We start from the raw sequence: 9,534 nt of genomic DNA on the forward strand, positions 1-9,534 counted from the left end.
TTCTCTCTCCCACCCTGAAGATGCATTATCATTTTCAAAATGCGCTCAGAAGGCACAAGCACAACACTTACATTTATTCTGCCAAGTAAAAGATTACTCGGGAAACAATCAAGTTCTAAAATTTCAGGTATCTTTTTGCTGCTTATATGTCCACCTTCTCTGCACAGGGAGATTATTGATGGCCCAGTTATAGTCCTTGTTTCCTTTGCAATTGAAGGGCCAAAATGTCATCATTTATAGAGGTCCCTATTGTGTAAAAATGACAGTGGATTTGACCCTTTGTTTCAAAACAGAGGAGGCAGTTCTGACTCAGGTTCTTCTAAAGCATGTTTGAAATCAGTATAGATGGTGAGAGCATGGGAGGTGTTCTTCAATCCAGTTTCCATGGGTCTTTGAACATCTATGCAATGTCAGCACTCCCTCTGGCCCCCATGTCCTCAGAGCAGAGAGGGCAGGGGTGTGGGATGGGAAACACACACACACACACAAACAGGCTTGGAGTCAGCCTGACCTCAGCTTGAACCCTGGCTTTGTCATGTATTAGCTATTTGATCCTGAGAAATTTGCTTTACCATTTTGAGTCTCAGTTTCCTCACCTGTAAAGTGGGGATACTAAATCTTACTTCATAAGCTTGTTGAGAAGCTTACCACCGCTTGGGTAAGTCAAGGGGACAAGGTCTGACCTGAATGAAGGTTAGTCCTCAACTCCCAATTTGCCCCTTTCTATGTGTGTCATTTCACATGTTGAAACTCTAATCCTTGTCTCATGTCTTCTTTCTCCAAAACGCTCTTTGGATTTTCTTTCATAGTTTTCCAGCAGTTTTCTTCAAGAACCTAAGCCACCATTGGGATGGTCATTAGCTTCCCAAGCCTTTGAGGTGAATGATTTTGCAGGCAGCCCGGTTGTGTCTGAGAGAGGTTGTGGAGGCCTAGTTTGTTGCCAGGAAGGATCAAAATGTAAAGGGAATGATGGGGCAGGCTGATCTTTCAAGACTTGGAACTTTTCACCATTCACAGTACATTCAATAAATCATTTTTGAGTATTTACTACATTCCAGACAGTAAACAAGGCCTACTTGGGTCTGCTCTCCTGGGGCTCGTGAGCCGGTAAGGAGAGACCCTTGTAGTCAATTTGGGCTCTAACAAGTACCATAGACTGGGGGCCTACACAGCCGATGTTTATTTCTCACAGTTCTGGAGGCCAGAAGTCTGAGGTCAGGGTGCCAGCATGGTTGGGTTCTGGTGAGGGCCTTCTTTCTGGTTTACAGACATCTACCTTACTGTGTCCTCAGACAGCACAGAGAAAGAGAGATCATCTCTCTCCTGTTTCTTCTTACAAGGGCACTAATCCCATTCATAAGGGCTCCACCCTCATGACCTAATTACCTCCCAGAGACCCCATCTCCAAATACCATCATATGGTATGAGAGTAGGGCTTCAACATATGAATTTTGAGAGGACACAAACATTTAATCCATAGCATACACTTAATGTTCAAACCCATAAACCAGATAATTTCAAATACTAGAAGTTCAATGAAAATAAAACAAGAAAAAAGAACCAAGAATGACTGGGGGAGGGGTCCTTTAGATAAGAGATCAGAACGGCCCTCCTGAGGAGGCAACATCTGAACAGAGATGAGAAAGATGAGAAGGAGCCATCTCCATGAGGACCTGGGGCAGAGGGAGAACACAGTTTGGCACCCTTGACTGCACACTTGAACCCCAGAAAGTGGCCAGTGGGCTGAAGCTTTGGAGAACACGGTGTGAGTTGAGGGTGGAGAGGTAGGTAGAATGCCAAATCCCAAGTGCTTTGTAGGCCAGGATGAGGAACTTGGGCTTTAGAATACATCTCACCCAGAACTTCAGAAAAGACCTGAGGGATTCAAACTCCACTGAAAAAGGGACACGTAATTGCACATTTCATTTCTTGTGGGTCAGCATCTTTGCTTTGGGTCCTATTGTCTTGCTCTTACTACTATTAGTGTAAGAAGGAAGCGGCAGAAGTCTTAAAGCCATACACTCCTAAGAGAATCACAAACAGACTGAATGGGGTACTTGTCCCAGCCACTAAGTGGTAAAGATACTGTCTTAACTCACAACGAAATCAATAATAAAACATTTAGAGGAACAACAACAGGAGATTAAAGACAGGAAGATGGGAGAGAGAAAACCTAATCTTTGTATTTACTATGAAAATTTATAAGGAAAAGCACAAACCAGATAACTTTGCATCCCTTCAGGGGGAATCTTTTCCTTTCTATTTTGAAAAGCTGTCTCTACTGCCTTGATATGAAGAGAATGTCAGTCTGGTTTCATCAGCCTGCTCTCTCTCCAGCCCCCCTCATCCAGCCCCTCTCTGCTTTCTCATCTTTCTCTTGTCCTAGGACCTACTTTGTCCTTTCTCCATCTCTGGCATTTAGCCTGTTCCTCAAATTCGGGTGTTAAGCTTTCTGCTTAGTTTTCTCTGGCATCTCTCTCCCCAGCTCCAGAGCCCCTGACCAGATCATACAAATGAACTTATCTATGAAACAGAAACAGACTCACAGACATAGAGAACAGACTTGTGGCTGCCAAGGAGTGGGTGGAGTGCGGGAGGGATAGATTGGGAGTTTGGGATTAGCAGATGCAAACTATTATATATAGAATGGATAAACAACAAGGCCCTACTGTATAGCACAGGGAACTATATTGAATATCCTGTGATTAAACCACAATGGAAAAGGATATGAAAAAGAATGTATATATATATATAAAACTGAATCACTTTGCTGTACAGTAGAAATTAATACAATATTGTAAATCAATTATACTTCATAAAATAAATTTAAAAACTACTGTTGGGCTTCCCTGGTGGCGCAGTGGTTGAGAGTCCGCTTGCCGATGCAGGGGACACGAGTTCGTGCCCCGGTCCGGGAAGATCCCACATGCCACGGAGCAGCTGGGCCCGTGGGCCATGGCCGCTGGGCCTGTGGGCCCGGAGCCTGTGCTCCGCGACGGGAGAGGCTACAGCAGTGAGAGGCCCGTGTACAGTAAAAAAAAAAAAAAAAAAAAAAAAAAAAAACTACCCTTGTACACTTGAAACATTGTAAATCAACTATACTTTAATAAAAAATAATTTTTAAAAGATATTCAATTCTGTAAAAGGCAGCTGTTAAAAATAAATTCAGGGACCTACCTGGCAGTCGAGTGGTTAAGACTCTGCACTTCCAGTTCAGGATTCGATCCCTGCTCGGGGAACTGAGATCCCACAGGCCATGTGGCATGGTCAAAAAAATTTAATAAAATAAAATAAAATAAAATTCTTGGACAAAATTTACTTATTGTTAAAAAATGCTAACCATCATCTCAGCCTTCAGCAAATCATAATCTTTTTGCTGGTGGAGGATCTTGCCTTGATGTTGGTGGATGATGACTGATCAGGGTGGTGATTGCTGAAGGCTGGGGTGGCTGTGGCCATTTCTTAAATAAGACAGCCATGAAGTTTGCCACATAGCTTGATGGACTCCTCCTTTCACTAACGATTTCTCTGTAGCATGCAATGCTACAGAGCATTTGATAGCATTTTACCCGCAGCAGAACTTCTTTCAAAACTGGAGTCAGTCCTCTCAAACCCTGAAGCTGCTTTATCAACTAAGTTTATGTTTTATTCTAAATCCTTTGTTGTAATTTCAAAAATCTTCACAGCATCTTCACCAGGAGTAGATTCCATCTCAAGAAACCACTTTCTTTGCTCATCCATAAGAAGCAACTCCTCATCCCTTAAAATTTTCTGGAGTGCAGCAACTCAGTCACATCTTCAGGCTCCACATCTAATTCTAGTTCTCTTGCTATTTCCACAACATCTGCAGTGACTTCCTCTACTGAAGGCTTGAACCTCTCAAAGGCATCCATGAGGGTTTGAATCAACTTCTTCCAACTCCTGTTAATGTTTATATTTTGACCTCTTTCCATGAATCATGAATGGTCATAGTAGCATCTAGAATAGTGAATCCTTTCCAGAAGGTTTTCAATTGACTTTATTCATATCCATCAGAGGAATCACTGTCTATGGCAGCTATAGCCTTATGACATGTATTTCTTAAATAATAAGACTTAAAGGTCAAAATTACTCTTTGATCCATAGGCTGCAGAATGGTTGTTGTGTTAGAAGGCATGAAAACAACATGAATCTCATTGTACATCTTCATCAGAGCTGTTGGGTGACCAGGTGCATTGTCAATTAACAGTAATTTTTTTTTTTTTTTTCGGTATGCGGGCCTCTCACTGCTGTGGCCTCTCCCGTTGCGGAGTACAGGCTCAGGACGCGCAGGCTCAGCAGCCATGGCTCACGGGCCCAGCTGCTCCGCGGCATGTGGGATCTTCCCGGACCGGGGCACGAACCCGTGTCCCCTGCATCGGCAGGCGGACTCTCAACCACTGCGCCACCAGGGAAGCCCTAACAGTAATTTTTTTTTTTTACATCTTTATTGGAGTATAATTGCTTTACAATGGTGTGCTAGTTTCTGCTTCATAACTAACAGTAATATTTTGAAAGTAATCTTTTTTTCTGAGCAGCAGATCTCAACAATGTGCTTAAAATATCAGTAAACCACGTTGTAAGCAGATGTGCAGTCATTCAGGCTTAGTTCCATTTCTAGAGAACAGGCAAAATAGATTTAGCCTAACTCTTAAGGGCCCTAGGATTTTCAAAATAGTAAATGAGCATTGGCTTCAATTTAACATCACAAGCTATCTTAGCCCCAAACAGGAGAGTCAGCCTATCCTTTGAAGCTTTAAAGCCAGGCATTGACTTCTCTCTAGCTATGAAAAGTCCTAATGGCATCTTCTTCAGTAGAAGGCTATTTCGTCTACATTGAAAATCTGTTGTGTAGCATAGCCACCTTCATTAATGATGTTAGCTAGATCTTTTGGATAACATGCCGCAGCTTCTACAACACTTGCTGCTTCACCTTGAGCTGTGTTATAGAGACAGCTTATTCCCTTAAACCTCATGAACCAACCTCTGCTGGCTTCAAACTTTTCTTCTGCAGCTTCCTCACCTCTCTCAGCCTTCATAGAATCAAAGAGGCCTTAGGGCCTTGCTCTGAATTAGGCTTTATTAGGAAATATTGTTTCCTTAAGGCTGGTTTGATCTTCTATCCAGACCACTAAAACTTTCTCCATATCAGCAATAAGGATGTTTCACTTTCTTATCATCTGTGTGTTCACTGGAGTAGCATTTTTAACTTCCATCAAGAATTTATCCTTTGCATTCACAACTTGGCTAACTGTTTGGTGCAGGAGGCCTAACTTTTGGCATATCTCAGCTTTCAACAAGCTTTTCTCACTAAGCTTAGCGTTTCTAGCTTTTGATTTAGAGTGAGAGATGTATGACTCTTCCTTTTACTTGAACACTTAAGGCCATTGTAGGGTTATTAATTGGTCTAATTTTAATATTGTTGTGTCTCAGGGAACAAGGAGGCCCAAGGAGAGGGAGAGAGACAGGGGAACGGCCAGTTGGTGGAGCAATCAGCACACACACAACATTTATTAAGCTCACCATCTTATATAGGCGTAGTTTGTGGTGCCTCAAAGCAATTACGATAGTAACATCAAAGATCACTGATCACAGATCACCATAACAAATATAATAATAATGAGAAAGTGTGAAATATTACGAGAATTACCAAAATGTGACAAAGGGACACGAAATGAGCAAATGCTGTTGGAAAAATGGTCCTGCTGATAGACTTGCTCCATGCAGTTGCCACAAACCTTCGATTTGTCAAAAAACACAATATCTGTGAAGCACAATAAAGTGCAATAAAGAAGGTATGTATGTAAATATATATTTATATGTGTATTTTATATATAATTAAACTTTTTATTTTGAGATAATTACAGATTTATACAAATTGTGAGAAACTGATTTGATTCTTCTCTTTTCTAATGTAAGGGTTTGGTGCTATAAATTTCTCTTTCAGGACTTCTTCTTTGTGTCCTATAAATTTGATACATTGTACTTTCATTTTCATTCAGTTGAGTGTATATTTTTAATTTTCATGAAGATCTCCTCTTTGACCCATAGATTATTTAGAAGTATGTTGATTCGTTTCCCAGTGTTTGGAGAGTTTCATCTTATCTTTATGCGATGGATTTGTAGTTTGTTTCCATTGTGCTCAGGGAACCCTTCTCAGGATTTCAATGTGTTTAATTTTTTTTTTAATGGCCCAGGATATGGTCTGCCTTCGTATATGTTCCATTGGCACTTGAAAAGAATGTATTGTCTGCTCTTTATGAGCAGAGTGTTCTATAAATGTCAATTAGATCCAGTTGGTTGATGGTAGTGTTGATTTCTTCTGTATCTTTGCTAATTTTCTGTCTGCTTCTTCTATCAATTATTGAGAGAGGTGTGTTGAAGTCTTCGACTATAACTGTGAATTTGTCTATTTCTCCTTTTAGTTCTATGAGTGTTTACTTCATAGATTTTGTAATTCTTGTTAGTACATGTATATTTAGGATTGCTACATCTTCATGATAGATTGACTCTTTATAATTATGTAATTTCTCTCTCCATCTCTGGTAATTTTGTTTGCTCTGAAGTCTATTTTATCTGATATTAACATAGCCAATCTTGCTTTCTTTTATTAACGTTTGTTTGATATAACATTTCTGTCCTTTAACTTCAATCTATCTATAACATTACATTTGAAATGAGTTTCTTGTAGACAATATAGTTGGGCTATGTTTTTTTTTTTTTTTGCGGTTCTCAGGCCTCTCACTGTTGTGGCCTCTCCCATTGTGGAGCACAGGCTCCGGACGCGCAGGCTCAGCGGCCATGGCTCACGGGCCCAGCTGCTCTGTGGCATGTGGGATCTTCCTGGACCAGGACACGAACCCGTGTCCCCTGCATCAGCAGGCAGACTCTCAACCACTGTGCCACCAGGGAAGCCCATGGGCTATGTTTTTAATCCATTCTGCTAATCTCTATGTTTTTGTCATAATTACACCATTTACATTTAATGTAATTATTGATATTAGGGCTTAAGTTTATCATTTTATTTTTTGTTTTCTGTTTGTTCACTGTGTTTTTAATTTCTCTGTTTTTATTCTTCCTATATTTTTTGTGAGTTACTTGAATATTTTTTAGATTTCCATCCTGATTAACCTACAGTTTTTTGAGTATATCTTTTTTATAGCTTTTTCAGTGATTGCTCTCAGTAGTTTATTCACTGCAAGAGCAAATCTAACTGTGCAGAAATTATTATCCCTACAATATAATATCTAATTTGTAAAATATGACTATCAAAACTTTTAATAATAAAGTTGTGATAATAATAATTACATTTTAAAATAAAAGCTTGAATTTTTTCTTTTATACTGGAAGTTCTCTTTCTATGGTGGTATTACTTAACTTTAGTCTCACCTTTGGCCAAATATTGAATTTAATGGTTCGCCATTGACAACTCAAATATGTATTCAGTGCACCTCTAAAAGCTGCTATCAAAAAGAATGAGATAAAATAGAATAGCAAAACAATTTTGAAAAAGAAGTATAAAATTATAAGACTCAGACCATCTCATTTCAAGACTTACTATAAAGCAAGTTATCAAGACCATATGGTATTAGGGAAAAGATAAGCAATAGAGCAACAGAAGAAAGTCCAGAAATAGACCCATGCATATGTAATCAAAGGCAGTTCAATGGGAAAAGATAGTCTTTTCAACAAATATTACTGAAATAATTGAACATCCATGCCAAAAAATGAAAAAGAACTTCAATCCATGTCTTCCACCATGTACAAAACTTAACACAAAATTTGTCATAAACCTAAATGTAGAATCTAACATTACAAAAATTTCTTAAAAATAAAAAAGAAGTAAAAGAACAAAATCTTTTTGACCTTGAGTTAAGCCAGGGTTTCTCAGCCTTAGCACTATTTACATTTTGGATTGGATAATTCTTGTGTGAGGGGCTGTTCTGTGCATTGTAGGATGTTTAGCAGCATCCTTAGTTCCACTAGTCACCAGTAGCACCCCCACCCCCAGTCATAACAATCAAAAACGTCTTCAGACATTGCCAAATATTGAGGATAGGTGGGTTGTCTCCCATTTGAAAACCACTGGCTTATGCAAAGTCTTCTTTGATACAACATCAAAAGCACGATCCATTAAAAAACAATGATAGGGCTTCCTTGGTGGTGCAGTGGTTAAGAATCTGCCTGCCAATGCAGAGGACATGGGTTCGAGCCCTGGTCTGGGAAGATCCCACAGGCCGCGGAGCAACTAAGCCCATGGGCCACAACTACTGAGCCTGAGCTCTAGAACCCGCGAGCCACAACTACTGAAGCCTGTGCACCTAGAGCCTGTGCTCCACAATAAGAGAAGCCACCGCAATGAGAAGTCCATGCACCGCAACAAAGAGTAGCCCCTGCTCGCCGCAACTAGAGAAAGCCCTCACGCAGCAACGAAGACCTAATGCATCCAAAAAAAAAAAAAAAAAAATGATAAATCTGACTTCTTCAAAATTAAAAATTTGTGCTCTGTGAAAGACAATGTCAAGAGAATGAAAAGGGAGAAAATATTTGCATAACACATATTTGACAAAGGTCTTATATTTAGGAAGTATAAAAATGGATGAAGGTGGTCAAAAGGTAAAAACTTCCAGTTATAAAATAAATAAGCCATAGTGACTATAGTTAATAATATTGTATTGTATTGTATATTTGAAAATTGCTAAAACAATAGATCTTAAAAGTTCTCATCACAAGAAAAGAATTTTGTGTAACTATGTATGGTAATATATGTTAACTAGACTTATTGTGGTGATCATTTTGCAGTACATACAAATACCAAATCATTATGCTATACACTTAAAACTAACATAATGTCATATGTAAATTATACCTTAATCTTTTAAATCAGAAAAGAACTTTTAAAACTCAAAAACATAGGGGACTTCCCTGGTGGTCCAGTGGTAAACAATCCACCTTGCAATGCAGGGCACGTGGGCTCGATCCCTGGTCAGGGAACTAAGATCCCACATGTTGCGGGGCAACTAAGCCCGTGTACCACAAATACAGAGCTCGTGCGCCTAAACTAGAGCCTGCGTGCTGCAAACTACAGAGCCCACGTGCTCTGGAACCCGCGCACCACAACTACAGAGCCCACGTGCCCTGGAGCCTGCGTGCCACAACTAGAGAAGAGAAAACACTCATGCCACCACAAAAGATCCCGCACGCCTCAATGAAGATCCTGTGTGCTGCAACTAAGACCCAACGCAGCCAAAAATAAATAAAATAAATAATAAATAAATCTTAAAAATAAATAAATAAAAACATAAACAACCCAACTTTTTTAATGGGCCAAAGACTTGAACAGATACTTTACCAAAGAAGACATATAGATGGCAAATATACATATAAAAAATGTTCAACATCATTAGTTATTAAGGAAATGCAAATTAAAACCACAGGAGATACCACTTCACCACTATTAGAAAGGTTAAAAATTTAAATCTCGTAATACCATACTACCCAGGGATCCCATGCTTA

The sequence above is a fragment of the Aethalodelphis obliquidens genome, unplaced genomic scaffold, assembly GCF_003676395.1.
Source record: "Aethalodelphis obliquidens isolate GAN/ISIS:26980383/991018 unplaced genomic scaffold, ASM367639v1 scaffold4, whole genome shotgun sequence".
NCBI classification, from domain to species: Eukaryota; Metazoa; Chordata; class Mammalia; order Artiodactyla; family Delphinidae; genus Aethalodelphis; species Aethalodelphis obliquidens.